Source organism: Callithrix jacchus, chromosome 8 (genome assembly GCF_049354715.1).
Source record: "Callithrix jacchus isolate 240 chromosome 8, calJac240_pri, whole genome shotgun sequence".
NCBI classification, from domain to species: Eukaryota; Metazoa; Chordata; class Mammalia; order Primates; family Cebidae; genus Callithrix; species Callithrix jacchus.
In genome coordinates, this window is record NC_133509.1 from 88635788 (window position 1) to 88653318 (window position 17531).

The following is a 17531-nucleotide window of genomic DNA, read 5'->3' on the forward strand; positions in this document are numbered from 1 at the left end:
CCACGGCAAGATAATGTAGTGGGTACCTTAGGAATCAATGTCACAATTTGACTATAAAATGTGTTTTATTGTGCATATATAGTGTAATGCCAGCTGGAGAATTCGTCAGAATAAGCTAACTGCTAATAACAAATAATTCCTGAATCTCAGTGGCTTCATATAGTAAAAGTTTATTTTTTCCTACTCATGCAAATGTTTATAAGGATATTCTTTGATGGGCATCATTTCTGAGTAGCTTACCTCCAAGTGATGATTCAGGTATCCAGTCTCCATTAATCTTGTAAGATATAATCTTCATGCAGTCCCTTCAAGGTTGCCCTGAAAGGCAAGGAGAGTATGGGCAAGGCATATAGAATACTTAACCACCTTATCCAGGAAGTGACATGCATCATTTCCATTTGTAGCCTGTTGGCCAGAACTTGTCACATGGCCACACCAAAATTCAAAGAAGCTGGGAAATGGAGTCCCCAGTTGGGCAGTTGCAACACAGGTACAACTCTACATTATAGCAGGGTCCATGTATCAGGTGGTTACTCAGCTGTTTCAGCCACAGCTAGTGTCAGCTGATTTGGATTTGCAAAAAGTTTTTTAAAAGCAAGATTACTCAAATAGTTTTCTTTTTTTTTTTGGGGGGGGGGAGGAAGGCAGGAAGGAAGGGAAGAAGGACGGTAGGGAGTAAGGAAGGGATGAAGGAAGGAAGGAAGGGAGGAAGCGGGGAGGGAGGGAGGGAGGGAAGGGAAGAAAGGAAATCAAGCAATGAAAGAGACATTGCCCACCTGGATCTAGAGGTTTACAAGTTGATTTCTTTTTTTTTGAGAGAAGGAAAGAAAAAAAAAACTAAGTAAAGGAGAGGAAGAAAGAGGAAGAGAAAGAGGGAGAGTAAATGGAAATAGTGCTTTATTTTGAAAAAAATTGGGTATTAATAATGGCCAATCAATGTTTCATTTAAACTAATGGGGAGGTGTGATGTGGTATTGACAAGAATGTATATTTTGTGTATTTGAAGTGGAGAGCTCTATAAATATGTATTAAGTTTACTTGTTCTGGATCTGAGTTCGAGTCCTTGATATCCTTATTAATTTTCTGTCTCATTGAATCTAAGTCTCCTATCTGGGTGTTAGGATCGTTAGCTCTTGTTGTTGCATTGATCCTTTTACCACTATATCTTTGTTGCTTTAAAATCTATTTTATCCGATACAAGAATTGCAACTCCTGCTTTTTATTTATTTATTATTTATTTTTGCTCTCCATCTGGTTGGTAAATCTTTCTCCATCCCTTTGTTTTGAGTCTTTGTGTATCCTTGCATGTGAAACAGGTCTGGATGTAACATGCCGTTGGGTTTTGGCTGTGTCTTTTGATTGGGAATTTAGTCAATTTAAATTTAGGGTTACTGCCATTTGATGTTGACTGGCTGTTTTATCCATGTGTTGGTGTAAATTCTTCTTTATGTTGGTGCTCTTTACTTTTTGGTGTATTTTTAGAAAGGCTAATACTGGTTGTTTCTTTCTGTGTGTAATGCTTCTTTCAGAAGCTCTTGTAAAACAGGCCTGGTGGTAATAAAATCTCTGAGTTCTTGCTTGTTCATAAAAGATTTTATTTTTCCTTCAGTTGTGAAGCTTAGTTTGGCTGGATATGAAATTCTGGGCTGAAGGTTCTGTTCTTTGAGGATGTTGAATATTGGCCCCCACTCTCTTCTGGCCTGTAGAGTTTCTGCTGAGAGATCTGCTGTAAGTCTGATAGGCTTGCCTTTGTGGGTTATCCGACCTTTCTCTCTGGCTGCCCTTAGTATCCTCTCCTTCGTTTCAACCCTGGTGAATCTAACGATTATGTGCCTTGGGGTTGCTCTTCTTGAGGAATATCTTTGTGGTGTTCTCTGTATTACCTGGGGTTGAATGTTGACCTGCTTTGCTAGTTTAGGAAAATTTTCCTGAATAATATCCTGAAGGGTATTTTCCAGCTTGGATTCATTCTCTCCGTTGCATTCAGGTACACCTATCAAACGTAAATTTGGTCTTTTCACATAGTCCCACATTTCTTGGAGACTTTGCTCATTCCTTTTTATCCTTTTTTCTCTAATCTTTTCTTCACGTTTTATTTCATTAATTTGGACTTTGACCTCTGATATCCCTTCTTCTGCTTGAACAATTCGAGTGTTTAAACCTGTGCATACTTCTCGAAGTTCCTGTATTGTATTCTTCAGTTCCATTAATTCACTCATACTCCTCTCTAAGTTGTCTATTCTCAATAGGATTTCATCAAGCCTTTTGTCAAAGTTCCTAGTTTCTTTACGTTGGGCTACAACATGTTCTTTTAACTCACTGAAGTTTGTTATTATCCATTCCTTGAAGAGTGATTCTGTCATCAGGAGGCGCTCGTTCTCCATCAAGCCTTGTTCCATTGTTGATGTGGAACTGTGATCATCTTTAGAGGGAGAGGCGTTCTGACTTTGAGTATTCTCAGCTTTTTTATTCTCAGCTTTTTTACGCTGGTTTCTTCCCGTCATTGTAAATTTATCCTCCTCTTGTCTTTGAAATTACCAACTTTCAGATTAGGTCTCTTGAGTGGACGTCCAGGTTGTTAGTTCCCAGGGCCAGAGCAGCGGCGTTAAAACTGATGGTGCTTTTCTGCCCAGGATTCTCCTGTCGGGCTTCCTTCCTTCTTGTTTCCGTAGTAGGCGACTCTGCCTTCCCGGGGCTCCAAACCTCGGTCAGAAGGGGAAGCGGTCCCGTTTACTCTGCTCCGAGAGCTGCCGCGCCGAGGTGCCGGCGGAACCGCTGCGCCGACCACGAGAGTCGCGCTGGCGACCCGTGTGTTTCCACCACTGGGGGATCTTCTGCTCCGTGAGCGACCAGACTTTGTCTGAAAGTGTGGCGTCCTCTAGTTCTCCGCACCTTCCCTGAGAGCTGCAATCCCGGGATGTTAGCGATCGGCCATCTTGGATCGTTCCACCAATAGTTTTCTTTACTAGACACTGATGCTATAACTAGTTGTGATACAAATCAATATGCTGTCCCATGCATTTTATTGGGTGAATTAACCAGACTTCAGTGGGTTGAATGGTGGCCTCCCAGAAAAGATATGTCCACCTGGAACCTCTGCATATGACCAGGGTCTTTTCAGATAAAATTGAATTAAAGATCTTAAGATGAAATCCTAATAGATTAACTGGGTAGACCCTAACCTTAATGATATCTGTCATTAAATGAGAGAATGGAATAGAGAAGATGAGAAGGCTATGTGCTAATGTAGAGAGAGACTGGAGTGCTGCCACCACAAGCCAAGAAATGACTAGAGCCACTACAAGCTACATGAGGCTACCCCAGAGATATCAAAGGTAGCATGAATGGCCTTGACGACAACTTGATTTTGGACTTCTGGACTCCAGAACTGTGAGGGAACACACTGGTGTTGTTTTAAGTCCCCAAGTTTGGGGCACTTTGTTACAGCAGCCACAGGAAACTAATACACAGCCTGAATAAGTATGTTATGAACAGAACTGTGTCCCTCCAAAATTCATGTGTTGAATCCCTAATACAGTAGGACTTGTATCCTTATAAGAAGAAGAATATACACCAGGGGTGTGTGTGCACAGAGAAAAGGCCATGTGAGGTCACAGCAAGACAACAGCCATCTCTAAGCCAAGGAGAAGCCTCAGGAGAAACCATACCTATTGACATCTCCATCTTGGATCTCAGCCTCCAGAACTGTGATAAGTACATTCCTGATGTTTAAGCCACCAGATGATGGCATTTTTGTTATGATAGCCCTAGCAGACTAATACAAGATGTGCCAGAGAGGCTTTCAAAACTTCTAATGAAAGAACCAGAAGGGCCAGGATGTCCACATTTGAGAGAGTACTTCTAATTTAATAAGCAAATAAATATAATCATAAGCTAAGAGCATGTGTGATGTGGGCTTCTTACCTATGAGACGTGCTTAGCACAGTACCTAGTACAGAGTAAACACTATTTCATCAATCTTAACACAAACATTTTATTTTTTTCATTTCTGAAACAAGTTATATACAGGCAATAAATATATTTTCCCTTAAAAATCTACTTTTAAATAATTCTTTTTCTTAAAATTGAGGTATCTTATAATCAAGTTAAGCACTTCACATGCTGCAGTGCCTTTGATACTCCCAACACCGTAAGGTTTGGGTGCTGTTAGTGAAGCAGTGGCAATGGTCTGCACCCGCTCGAGAGCTGATTGTGCTCATCTTTCCCCAACTCTGGTTGGCAACTTGAAATCAGCCACAGTGCAAGTATTTATACCATGGAAATTGCCGTTTATCAATGTATCACTAGACGAGACACTATCATTACTCCTGCCTTATACATAAGGAAACAGAGAGGCTTACTAAGTTGCCTTAGTTAATGCTAAGCAGCAGATCTCAGATTTCAACACAGATAGATGGGATTTCCAAAGCACAGGCTCTCAATGCCATTGCTAGGCTGCCATTCACTTGAATGGCATTTAACATAAAGCCATAGCGATAGTAGTAATTCTGAAACTTCCTAAATACCATAGTAACAGCAAGCTCTTCTTTTTTCAATTAGTTAAGTTTCGAAGATTATATTGGTCTTCTACCACCTGGCACACATGACAAAAAGTAAAGTTATTACTAGGTAAAATGGAAATAAATTTGCCAAGTTATAAGGGTACCTAGTTGTCACATCATTAAAAATAATACTTGTAATAAGATGCTATTGAGACACCTAACAATAGTGCCATACCACTATCAAAACTTAATAATCCAACAATGTAAATTCCTTGTTCTTTAAATAATAACCTTCTTTAAAGTTATACAGTACATATAGTACATAATCAACAGTAATGCATTCTTTAAATGAGATATTTATCATTGTCTTCCTACAAAGTTTGGATTATGGTTGTTATTCAGGAATGTATAAACTATGGACTGGGGAGGGAGTTATCTCGCTTTTTTCTGGTGGTGAGGGAGACAGGATGTAATCTAACTTTACTTCTACTTCCAAAGATCAACAAGTTTACAACTGTAAGCAAGAAAGGAATTTGGTTCCACTTAAAATGCCTGCAACTATGGATTTTAACTAAAACTTAGCAAAAAAACTACTTCAAGGGGATATAAAACTCCCCAAAAGGCCAGAAAATAGACTGCATTTATTTTTCTTGCAGCTCACAAATATTCATAGATTCAAAAGCAGTTGACAAAGGACAAAAATAAAAATAAAAAGAATACTAGACTCTTTTACCTTATTCTCTAAAGTTGATTGGATAAACAGTTCCCAGCCACTCACTTTCATGAACCTAAGAAAATGCTGTTGTCTCTTTAAAAACAAGAGATTGAGAAAGGAAAGGCAAAATCTGGGATCCTATGACTGTTACCTCATGGAAGCCTGCAGATTCTAGCTTGTTTCTAAATCTTTGGTTATGGAGCAGAAGCAAAAAAGACCTTCCTTCCTTCCTTCCTTCCTTTTTTGCTAACTTAGGGAAATTGATAAGTGGGACAGTAGGAAAAAAAAAATGCTTGTCACCACACAGTGGACTATAAGTAATGCTAAAAACAGGACAGAGAGGTTAAGGTCCTCAGCACTTCTTGCTAATTACCCATCTTTTTTCCACTCTACATTCTTAAAGGTTTCTTGAAACGAAAACAAAGGAATCCAACCAAAACCAACATTTTGATGAGTAAAGTGTAAATGAATGAGAAACAGATGGGCTTGGTTTTCCCATGAGTCTATAAATGAAGGACAAGGTACTTGGGGCAAAATGCACTGGGGCGTCACTGGCAAATTCTTTGCTCTGTTAACAAACCCAAAATGCAGCCAAAGTTCATGCACCCACATCTCCACACATTGGCAGGACTCAGAATGAAGAATATGGATGCCAAAGAAGCAGGCTTTGGAGACTCCCAGGACATTGTTCGGCACCTCACAAATCATATTTTATAGGTGCCAAAGGCAGTTGCAAATCTCACATGTGCAGCCAGAAGTTTTCATTCAAGAACCCAGCAATTTTGGCTTTGATCAGAAACCACAGATTGGTGTAAACATTTCACTTGCCACGTTTTATGATATTTATGCTTTGCATGGATCCTCCTGGTCTTAGGATCACAAAGTGTTCTGCAGGCATCTGCTGCCAAGTCATCTCCACCTTAGCCTTCAGGTGGGGAAACAAGGCATAAGTAGAGGAAGCGTGATGTGCCAGAGGTCATTCCCTAAATCAGAGGGGAAGAGCTCTTCTTTGTGCATCCAGGCCAAAGATGAATGCCCCTCCTGTCTCTCCTTGGGATTAGTATCTCCCTGCTGTCTTCAAATCATGTATATATCAAGTTACAGCTCAGAAAGAATGCATTTTTGGGTTTTCATTTGGGGGTAAGTATAGGCCCCCAAACCATGGATAATTTGAAAACCATCCAAACTGACTTTAAGATTTTTGAAAATAATTTATTTGGCAATCCTAAGACCCAGGATTGGCCATTTGGCCCAAGTAGCATTCCCTTCAGTGCAAATACTACAATTAATGGGCCACATCGTCCTCCGCTCTAGAGCAACATAAGCGGCCAGCTGCTGGAGAACGCTGTGCGGTCTTCCAGTGTAAACGCCACTGATATCATCACCATCAGAAGGTCATAAAACTGATTGATTATAAACACAGCTCTCATTTGTTTACAGCTTACATTTTTGAGTTCGTGGTAATTAGCACATTAGCCGTCTCTCAGGGTGAGGGCTCACAGGTGCTGGGAGAGAGCCTTCCAGGAGGAGACCAAAAAACCAAGCCAGGAGGAGACCAAAAAACCTTTCACAAAGTAATCACTGGCCTTTACCAGAAACAGACTGGGAAAACACTGATTCTGCTGAATGCAGGGTAGTTGGTGACACCTACATGGGGTCACCTGTACAGGAGGGCATTTAACTCCCATGAGCAACTTCTTCTAACACAAGGTAAGGTTGGAAAAAATCCAAGACATTTTAGAAATGTGCGGGAGATGTCCTCTGTGAGGAGCCTGCAGCTGCTAGAGCCTTTTAAGATTCCTTCCCTTTCTCTCAGGTCAACAAAGACAGATAAAGATCACCCTTGCTAGTGGTAACTGGTACTTAGTTTCTTTTAGTTATAGTTAAAATAAACTCTTTTAGTCTTATAAAGATGTTGCTTCTCAGACACTCAGAGAAAGCGGCCGGCCTGGCTGTCTCCCCTGGATTTTTATTCTCGTGTCAGTTCCTGCCCCTTCCAGTTTTGCGCTGAGCTTTCCACCATCAAGGCATGTTTTATTTGGACAGCTGGAGCCACCAGATTGGTGCAGATTGTCTAATTAGTCAACCAAGCCTCTTGGGTAAGCGAGTTTTCCATATTAGCGTCTGTGAGAACTCCTGAGAGCCTAAAAAGCCTCCTAAATCATTAAAAGGATATCCTTTTAAAGGATATGTGCTCATGGTTTTGGTTGTTGAATAGATCAGAGAACTAGCTTTATAAAAACAAAAAAAAACACAAAACAAAAACCTGTTTTACTCAATTCCTAAATCTTTTTGCCCAGCATGAAATTCTTTTCAGTATCTTGTGATGAACTGTTAACAAGTCAAGGGCTCTGGATCTGAATATGGAACATTAATATTTGTTAATCACGGGCCACGTTCATGGTCAGCAATTTGAATTCCATTTTCCATTCACGATATTATTTTAATAATATTCATATTGAGTTTTACCGTTTTCAAAGTTCCATTACCTATATTATCTCTTTTGATCTTCATAGCAATGCCATGAAGTTGGGCAAGCACCATGATATCTACATTTTATAGTTTAGGAAACAGATTCAGAAAGATTGACTGACCTATGCCAGATGCCAAAAAGCAGTAAAATGCTAAATCTTCTCATTTGAAACTCACTTTCTTTGACCTTCATCACATGATTTGTGGGAGGTTTAATATGAAGGATATTCCTTTGAAGCTTTTGTTTTGTCTGCTTTCCAAACTTTAGCCACTAGAATAGGAGAGTTGGCAGCTAATTTCTTGGTATACATAAGTAGCTACAAATAATAATCAGGTGGTCTTTAGGTATTTCAAGTATCTGTAAATATCCAGTTGCAATGCTACTTGTGAAAGAGCTCAAATGGGAGGATGTGCTTGCTTCGAGTTGCTGAAGTTCAATTTATGCTGTACTGCAGTGTTTCCACTGGCACTGCATATTGATTATTTCCACAATTTTTAAAAGATATGTTCAATACTTCTCTCATATTTCACTGACTCTTGCTGTAGTGATTACTTGGAAGTTCGCACTAAACTTTTGGTATTTGTGAAATCTTAAGGGCAAGAAATAAAAATGTCAGATTAATCAATATTTCCAGATAAATCTGTTCTCATAAAGAAATTCTAATCATCAAAGAATAGGATTTGGGGCAATATTTTCCATTGGGATTATTTCCACTCCAAGCAACTGAAGTAAAGAAGGGTTTTGATGAGTTCAATCATTCAACTTATTTTTATCAGCTTCTATCACATACTAGGCACTGTGCTAGTTCTAGGAATGTCAGAGTAAGTAAGAGGAGATCATGTCCTGTTATCCTAGAAATTCCAGTATAATAAGGAGCCTTCCTTGGGGAGCCTCTCCAGCTGCCAAGAAATGCCCTTCTTCTTTGCTCTGATAACACCATTTGCATATTACATTTCCTTATATTTGGCACACCAAATAATAACTGTTAACTTGATCTGTTGGCCACCTTTCTATCTTATTCATAATCATGTCCCTAGTTTCTGGGTCTCTGACTGGCATGTAGTAGGTTTAATAAACACTTCAATGAATAAATGAATCCTATTTCATACTGGATTAGAAACCCAAACCAAATGTCAAAAAATTACCTTATCTATATAGCCTAGTGTGATGCCTTTAGAAGACCCCCTTGTCAAAACTGACTTTCAGAATCTGTTGTGACACATAAAAAGCACTTTGTAGCTGGGGAAAACTGGGCACTATTACAAATCACTGAATATGTGTTTTTAAAGAATTCCTCTCTACCCCATCTATCCTTCTCCTCTTCTTAATATCGCTCTACTTTTTCAGCTGTTTCTTTAACTACTTTTCACCTGCTGCTACATAGCTAATGTTGTAGCAATACCTTTTGGCCTTCACATGTCTAATTATTCTCATCCCTTCATCATCCCTTTAATTTCTTTTCATATTTCATTCTAACTTACGAGAGTTTATTCTCAACAACTGCTAGAGAAGAGATTATCAATAATCCCATTATATAATATTAGGCAGAACTCAAATAAGCCTTAGGTTTTCCTGGTGAGCTCTTTGATAAAAACACAATTTAAGTTCTTCAGGTAGAAAATCCCATGAAGAACACAAAGTGTGGCCACACAGACAGATCAAGGCGAGATCTTGCTCCAGCTCTGAGTTAGCTGTGTAGACCAGACCAGTTTTGTCAGGATATCGGACATGATAGGATGTCTAGATGATGATAAGAGATGATAAGAACTAGGGAAGTCAACTCATCCTAACCAAGCCGAGAGAAGTTAAATGCCAATTACTTCCTTTAAAATGAGACTTCAAACTTCTCAACAGATTAAATTCCCAGTTTATCTAATTTGTCCATTTTTGTTTCCACTTGTTTTTGTAGGCAGATTTACATAAGAAGCTAAATCATAATCTACTTCCTTGTTCAGCACAGAATTAAGGCAAGGAGAATTGGCATTTATTCAAGAGGCATTTATTCACTTCCCTTAAAAATTTTGGAGATGAACTGAAAAGTGTTCAGAGTATACCTCTTCTGTAGATGCAGTCACCGATCACCCATTTTCTGTCACCACAATCTTCTTCCATATGGGTATAATAATATTAATTTCTCTTCATCTAAGTTGATATACTTTACTAGATTAAGGCTTTATTGTAATATGCATACAACCACAGATACCTAATGAGTATTAACTAAGGGCCAGGTATCATGGGAGGATCTGGGGACACAAAAACAAATGAGACAAGACATAGGTCCTTGAATTTAGTAGAGGGAAACAGCCATATAAACAAATAGATGTCTAAAAAAGATGTATAGATATTTTGAAGGAAGTCCATGCCAGGTACAGAGTTCAATTCTAGCTAGCTAGTGTGGAGTGTAGCTAGTTAGAAAAAGTTCCTTAGCGGCAAATGACTTAGTCATACATATGCACCAGCTAAAGGTGGGGGCGGAGAACTGTTGGCCACAAGGAATACTATGGGCAAAGACTGTCATTCCAGCCACAAGGAATACTATGAGCAAAGACTGTCATTAAATAGTTTTGAATATGTGAAGAATTTCCACTGGTTTGTAGAAATTCAGAAAAAAAAGATGCAAGCTAAACATAGGAAGAAATAATGAGCTAAGTTGTATGTATATTAAGTTACAGGTGTCCATGGAAAACTCTGGCAGAAAGATCCATTAGGCAGCTAGATAATAGTTTGGAGATAGAGAATAAAGTACAGTATGAAGTAGTGATTTGAAACTCACTAATACTGATGTTGAGTTGCAGTCTGGGGAGTGAATGCACTTGCCCCCAAGAGAGCATCCAGAATGAAAACTGGGAAATGATAGAAAATTATTTCAAAAAGTGACAATTGGGAAACAATTTAAAAGGCAAACAGAAAAAGAGGTAGTCATGATTAAGGCTGAAAGGGATTCAAAGTAAGTGATTTGAAAACCAAGAAAGGTAAAAGCTCTAAGGACAAGGATAAATGCATAGGAAGGGCCAGAAAAGGTAAGAACTAGGAAAGGCCTGTTGGATTCTGCTATAAATGGGGTCACTAGGGCTTTGACAAAGTGGCTTAATATAGAGTACCTTAGAGAGAAGCTCATTTTAGCAGACTAAAGAATGAAGCACACAAGTAGGTAAAGAAATGTAACTATTCTTTGATGAGCTCGGCTTTAAAAGAAAGAAAAGGAATATTAATAATTTTTTTTCACCAATTTTATTCAACATTTTACTGGCAGACCTATCCTTTGGAATAAAGCTATAAAAAAAAATCTTGGAAGAAAGAAGTAAAGCTGTTCCTACTCTCAGATTTTTTTTTTTTTTGCAGAAAATCTTAGAGAATCTACAAAACAACTATTAGAGTAATAAATGAGTCTAGCACGGTCACAGAATACAAAACTAATATCTAAGAATCAACTGCCTTCTTACATATTAGCAATAACAATCTGGAAAATAAAATTTTTTAAGAATGCAATTTCAGTAATATCTGAAACAAAAAAAGTACCCTGGAAATAAATCTAACAAAAGATATATTATACTTCTACACTGAAAACTACAAAACATTGCTGAGAGATACTAGCAAAGTTTAAAATAATGAAGAGATAAACTATGTTCGTGGATTGAAAAAATAATTAAGTGGTGCACAATTACCCAAAATAGAAGGAAGAAATTCTGGTTAGGCAATCAATTAATCAGAGAGATATCCCTGAGAAGCAATAAGCTTTCCATTTTTGAAAAGTCTACTGCACTTAGGGATCTTAACACAGGTGAAATATGCTGTGTTGGGCAGCTCCAACTGGGATTAATTTGTGGTCTCACCCTCCTTTCCCACAATAAAAGTCCTCATCTCAATTACTGGACTGCCTTTAATATATTCATTTTTAATAAGAGTTTATTTGGTTTATCCGTCTACCCCACCCAATATTTACTTCAAATAGTATGTGATCCTTAAGTGCAAGAGCCCATCATATTAATTTTGTCAATAGTGCAGGGCACATACTAAGTATTCAACACATTTGTTGAACCAGGAAAAGACAATAAAAAGAAACTGTAATTCAATATATATTTCCTTACAATATTTTAAATTTATATGTGCATATAATAGGAATCTTCAGTTCAAACAATGTTTAAAAGGCACACATCTTAAGAAATAGTTAACTGCCTTTAACTCAAGGCAGTATGGTGCTCTTTGATGGATAGCTGGAGCTAACAGGTAACTTGGTAACAGGTAACTTCACTCAATCACTCACGCATTCTTAGCCTCATTTTAAAGGCTGTTCTTTCCATAGGCCGTTTACCTTGAATTATAGTCATATAGCCATAGCTTACAGCAATTAAGTTATTGAGAGAATTAAATGAAAGAAGCCCAAATACAGTACACTTTCAGTAATTATTCTCTATTTTAGTTAAACTTATATGTTGTAAGCAATATGTTTCCCTAAATTATGCATAATTATTCTCTCCATAGGCTGTTTACCTTGAATTATAGTCAGCCACAGTGCTAAAAGCAGTTGTTAGTCACTTCTTTAAAAGTCTTCATCCTTAAGATCTCAGGTCCTACAGCTCTTGGTTTTTCCTAATCTAAGTCATCCTACTATTTTCCCAACCACTGTGTTAGCTTCCCTCTCTTCTTCAACAGACTCTAAGCAGTATGATTCTATTTTATCTTCACTAAGTATAATTTCCTTCTAATGATTTAATGTAATTCATTTGCTTATTTGTTATTCATTCAAAACCTAATGGAAACCTCTGTCAAGGTGCTTCTAATCTTGTTTTGTTTTGCCTTTGTCTGACTTGCCTACTATACAGGAAGTTCCAAGTCTGTTTTCCTCACCACTGTATCTCTAGCTCCTATCATAGGATCAGACACATAATACACACTCAATAAAACTGGGTGAAGGTATAAATAAATGAAAGAATTAACATATACAATTTCCACTTCTGCATAAAAGTACAAGGAGCTCCATGTAGCCACTCTCCAGTGAAACTGGTAAAAATTATAATTAGAAAAAAAAACGAACACTTAAAGGAAATGGTCCTAAGGACTTCCAAACGAAGAACTCAATAAAATCTACTAAAACCCAGTAAGAACTGCAAGAGTTTGTAGGATTTCAATGAAGAATCATACTCTCCCTCCTCCTAGCAATGAGACAGAAACTCCACTCCTGACTTGGTGTAGTCAAAAATACAAGGCCTCCTCTCTGTCAAGCTCCCAGTCAGAGGCTATTCTCCCAGGAGGCAAAGGATGTCAGCAATTCTCATCCTGCCTTCAGCAACAGCCTCAACCTGTTGCTGAGGCTACGTTATAGGAAAGTGCAACAGTGAGGTGGGAGCTCCCATTTTCTGCCAAACCCCACTCATGGATGAAGAACATGGTGCCACTGAGAATACCAGGGCTCTTAATGTCCTAACTACAGCTCATGGGGCAGGGTTTCTATGCCAAGGGAGGCAAGCTGAATACACCAGGGTCTGCTGCCTCCATCCACTCAGCACTTAGCGCTGAAAGTGGGCCTGTCACTCAGAAGGAAGTAATTCATTGTCTCCACACCTCCCACCCCATTCCCAGATCTCCCAAATCTCTTCCCCAAGGAATGTACCTCATTTGCAACAAAGTGTGGAGGTTAGTCCCAAGGGCACTCTTAGAAATAGTGGGAATCATGGAGAGAGGAAATTGGAAAGAGATTGATAGATTCATTAGAGATACAGATTAAATTGAAGGGGGTTAGTTCACTGGCAACAAATGGGAAAAGAGACAGCTGGGAAGAACAACAGGAGTCAGAACAAATCTCAAATACTACTCTCTGCAACTTTATCTTCCAAGGAGCCTGGATTTAATTGAATTAGTATATGAAGCAATTTATGCCCCAGGACATTGTTGAAAACAATAGAGCAGTCAGCTGGCAATTAGTACTGCTTAATAGCTGGGTGTAGTCAGAGAAAAAAGACTATCAAAGAAAGCACTGCCAAAACCACTTTCATCTTAGGGTAACTGTAGGCATACCCAGGATTGTGTCCCCTGAGGAGCAACATCAGAGGCTTTACACTGTAGGGGGGAAATAGACTCCATTAAAGTAATCCAGATACTCATTAAATAAGTACACAAGCAAATAACAATAATAAACCCCACAGTGGGGAATCAGTACCCAAAGTTGCTGCAATATATTATCTAATATGTTCAGTTTTTATTTTTAAAATGGGACATGCAAAGAAACAGGAAAGTATGATTCATTCACCAGAAAAAAGTAGGAAACAGAAATTGCCTGTGAGAGCAACCAGATGTTAAATTTAACAATGACTTCAAAGTAGCCATTATAAATGTGTTGAAAGAGCTAAAGGAAATCATAATTAAAGAGCTAAAGGAAGGTCTGATGACAATGTTGCATCAAATAGAGAATCTCTATAAAGAGATAGAAATTATAAGGAAAAAAAACAGTGGAAATTCTGGAGTTGAAAACTACAATAATTGAAATTTAAAAATTCACTAGAGGAGCTCAACAGTATATTTGAAATGGCAGAACAAATAATTAGCAAACTTGAGATAGATTGATAGAGATTATACAATCTGAGGAACAGAGAGAAAAAAGAATGAAGAAAAACAAATAGAGCCTTAGAAGATATGAGTTTCCATTAAGGATATCAATATACTCATAATGTGAGTATCAGAAAGAGAGGAGAAATGTAAAGGGAAGAAAAACATTCAAAGAAATAATAGCTGAAAAGTTCCCAAGTTTATTGAAAAACATTAATCTATATATCTAGGAAGCCCAGAAAACTTCAAGTAGGATAAACACAGATCCACAAATTGATATATTATAGTAAAAATGTTGAAAGCCGAAGACAACAAGGAAACCCTGAAAGCAGAAAGCAAAAATTAACTCATTCTCATATAAGTAAACCCCAATAAGGTGAACAGCTGACTTCTCATCAGGAACAATGGACTCCAGAAGATAATGGGAATTATATTTTTAAAGTGCTCAGAGAAAAGCAGCTGTCAGACAAAAATCTTCTATCCTACAAAACTATCCTGCAACAATGAAGGCAGAATAGATTCCCAGATAAACAAAAACTGAGATAATTTGTTAGCAGCAGATGTGACTTACAAGAAATACTAAAGAAATTTCTTCAGGTTGAAAGTCCCAGATAAGAATTAGAATCCACATACAAAATAACTAAAAAGTACGACATACAAAAAATGAGAAAGATAATGATGTAATTATAAAAGACAGTATACAACATGGTGAAACCCCGTCTCTACTGAAAATGCAAAAAATTAGCCAGATGTGGTGGCACATGCCTGTAATCCCAGCTACTTGGGAGGCTGAGACAGGAGAATCGCTTGAACCCAGGAGGCGGAGGTTGTGGTGAGCGAGAATGCACCATTGCTCTCCAGCCTGGGCAACAAAAGCAAAACTCCGTCTCAAAAAAAAAAAAAACAAAGAAAAGACAGTAATAAATGCATATTTTTCTCCTTTTCTTAATTGATTAAAAAAAAACAGTTTGTATAACAGTATGTTAAAAAAATGTATTGTTGGGCCGAAACACATAGAAATGTAATATATTTGCCAATATCTGCACAAAGGAGGTAGATGTAAGCAAAGCTCTATTGGACTAAAGAAATGACCACAGATGACTCAGGCCTGCAGGAACAAATAAAGAAAATCAGAAATGATAAATGAGAAGATTAATATAACAAAAGCTATAACTATATACTTGTTCTCCCATCTTCTTTCAGTTTCTTTAAAAATCATAAAATTATATAAAATCAGTTATAATAATATATTTTAGGGTTTGTAACATTTATAGAAGTAACATGTATAACAAAAATATGCATAACAAATATAATACAATAATATGTATAAAAAAAGGAAAAAAAACAGAATAGAGCTATATAGAAATAATGTTTTTATATCACACTGAAATTAAGTTAGTATAAATCTAAAGTAGATTGAACAATAGATAAAAATCAACAAAACTAAAAGCTGGTTCTTTGAAAAGATTAACAAAATTGACAAACCTCTAGCTAGACTGAGAAAACTATAGAGAAAACTCAAATTACTAGATTCAGAAATGAAAGAGTAGATATTACAACTGATCTTACAGAAACAGAAAATATTAAACAGGAATACTTTGAAGAATTGTGTACTAATAAATTAGACAACTTAGAGGAAATGAAAAAATTCCTAGAAAGACACAAACTATTGAAACAGACTCAAGAAGAAATAGAAAATATGAATATACGTATAACACAAGAGATTTAATTAGTACACAAAGAAAAGCCCAGGCCCAGTTGGTCTCAATGGTGAATTCTACCAAACACTTACTTAAAGAAGAATTGATACCAATCCTTCAAAAATTATTTCAAAAAATACAAGAGGAGGTAATTCTTTCCAACTCACTCTAACAGACCCAAACCCTCAATTACCCTGAAACTGAAACAAAAGACATCACAGAAAAGAAATCTACAGATCATTATCTGTTATTAATATAGACACAAAAATCCTCAAAAAAAAAAGTAGCAAATGGAATTCAGCATCATATCAAAAGAATTATAAACCATGACCAACTAGGATTTATCTCAGGATACAAGGTTGGTTTAACAACTGAAAATCAATTAATGTAATACACCATATCAACAGGATAAAAAACAAAAACCGTATCATCATCTCAATAGACAAAAGCATTTGACAAAAATCTAAAACCTTTTCATGATAAAAGCACTCAACAAACTAGAAATAGAAGGAAACTTTCTCAACTTGATAAAGGGCATCTACAAAACTCACAGCAAACATCATGCTTAATGGTAAAATACTGGATCCTTTGCCCTAAGCTCAAGAACAAGACAAGGATATCCATTTTTGCTACTTCCATTCAACATTGTACTAGAGGTTTGAACTAGGATAGTAAGGCATGAGAAATAAAAGGCATCCATATTAGAAAGGAAAAAAGTAGAATTATCTCTATTTGCAGATGGCATGATTTTGTATAATGAAAAGTCCTAAGGAATCTCTAAAAAAACTATTGCACTAAATAAATGACTTCAGCAAGGTCATAAGATACAAGATCAACATATAAAAATAAACTATATTTCTATACATTTTTAATGAATAATCCAAAAACGAAATTAAAAAACAACTCCATTCTATAGCATCAAAAAATATTTAGGAATAAATTTAACAAAGGAATTGTAAAACTTATACTCTGAAACCTACAAGTCATTATTAAAATAAAGAAGATGTAGATAAATAAAAACACGCTATCTTTATGTATCAGAAGACTTAGTGTTGTTAAGATGCCAATACTCTCTAAATTAATCTGTACATTCAACACAATCCTCATCAGAATTCCAAGTGGTTTCTTTGTAGAAATTGACAAGCTGATACTAAAATTCACATAGAATTGCAAGGGACCCAGAATAGCCAAAACAACCTTGAAAAAGATGAATAAAATGGAGGACTCACAATTATCAATTTCAAAACTTATTTCAAAACAATGGTAATCAAGACAATGTGGTATTGGCAGAAGGATAGACATATATCAATGGAATAGACTGAGAGTCCTAACACAAATCCATGTGTACATGGTCAACTAATTTTTGATAAGGGCATCAAGACCATTTCATGGAGAAAGAATAGTCTTTCAGCAAATGATGCTGAAAGTACATTTGGGGCTGCTAGGATACAATACCATAGATTGAGTATTTTATAAAGAACAGAAGAATCTCATTTCTCACAGTTCTGGAGGTTGAAAAGTTCAAGATCAAGTTGCCAGGAGGTTTGGTTGTCTGACAAGGGTCCAGTCTCTGCTTCTAAGATGAAGCCTTGAACAAC

The 17531-nt window shown here is 37.0% G+C and overlaps 1 pseudogene across 3 annotated transcripts in view; it reads right to left on the reverse strand.

The window, feature by feature from the left end:
• Positions 1–17531, reverse strand: part of LOC118144943 (keratin, type II cytoskeletal 8 pseudogene) — a 376247-nt pseudogene that overhangs the window by 68302 nt on the left and 290414 nt on the right. For all 3 annotated transcript variants that reach the window (XR_013521224.1, XR_013521223.1, XR_013521222.1), the window contains one exon: positions 241–318. The product of XR_013521224.1 is annotated as a keratin, type II cytoskeletal 8 pseudogene, transcript variant X4 (transcript). The remainder of the gene's footprint in view (positions 1–240; positions 319–17531) is intronic.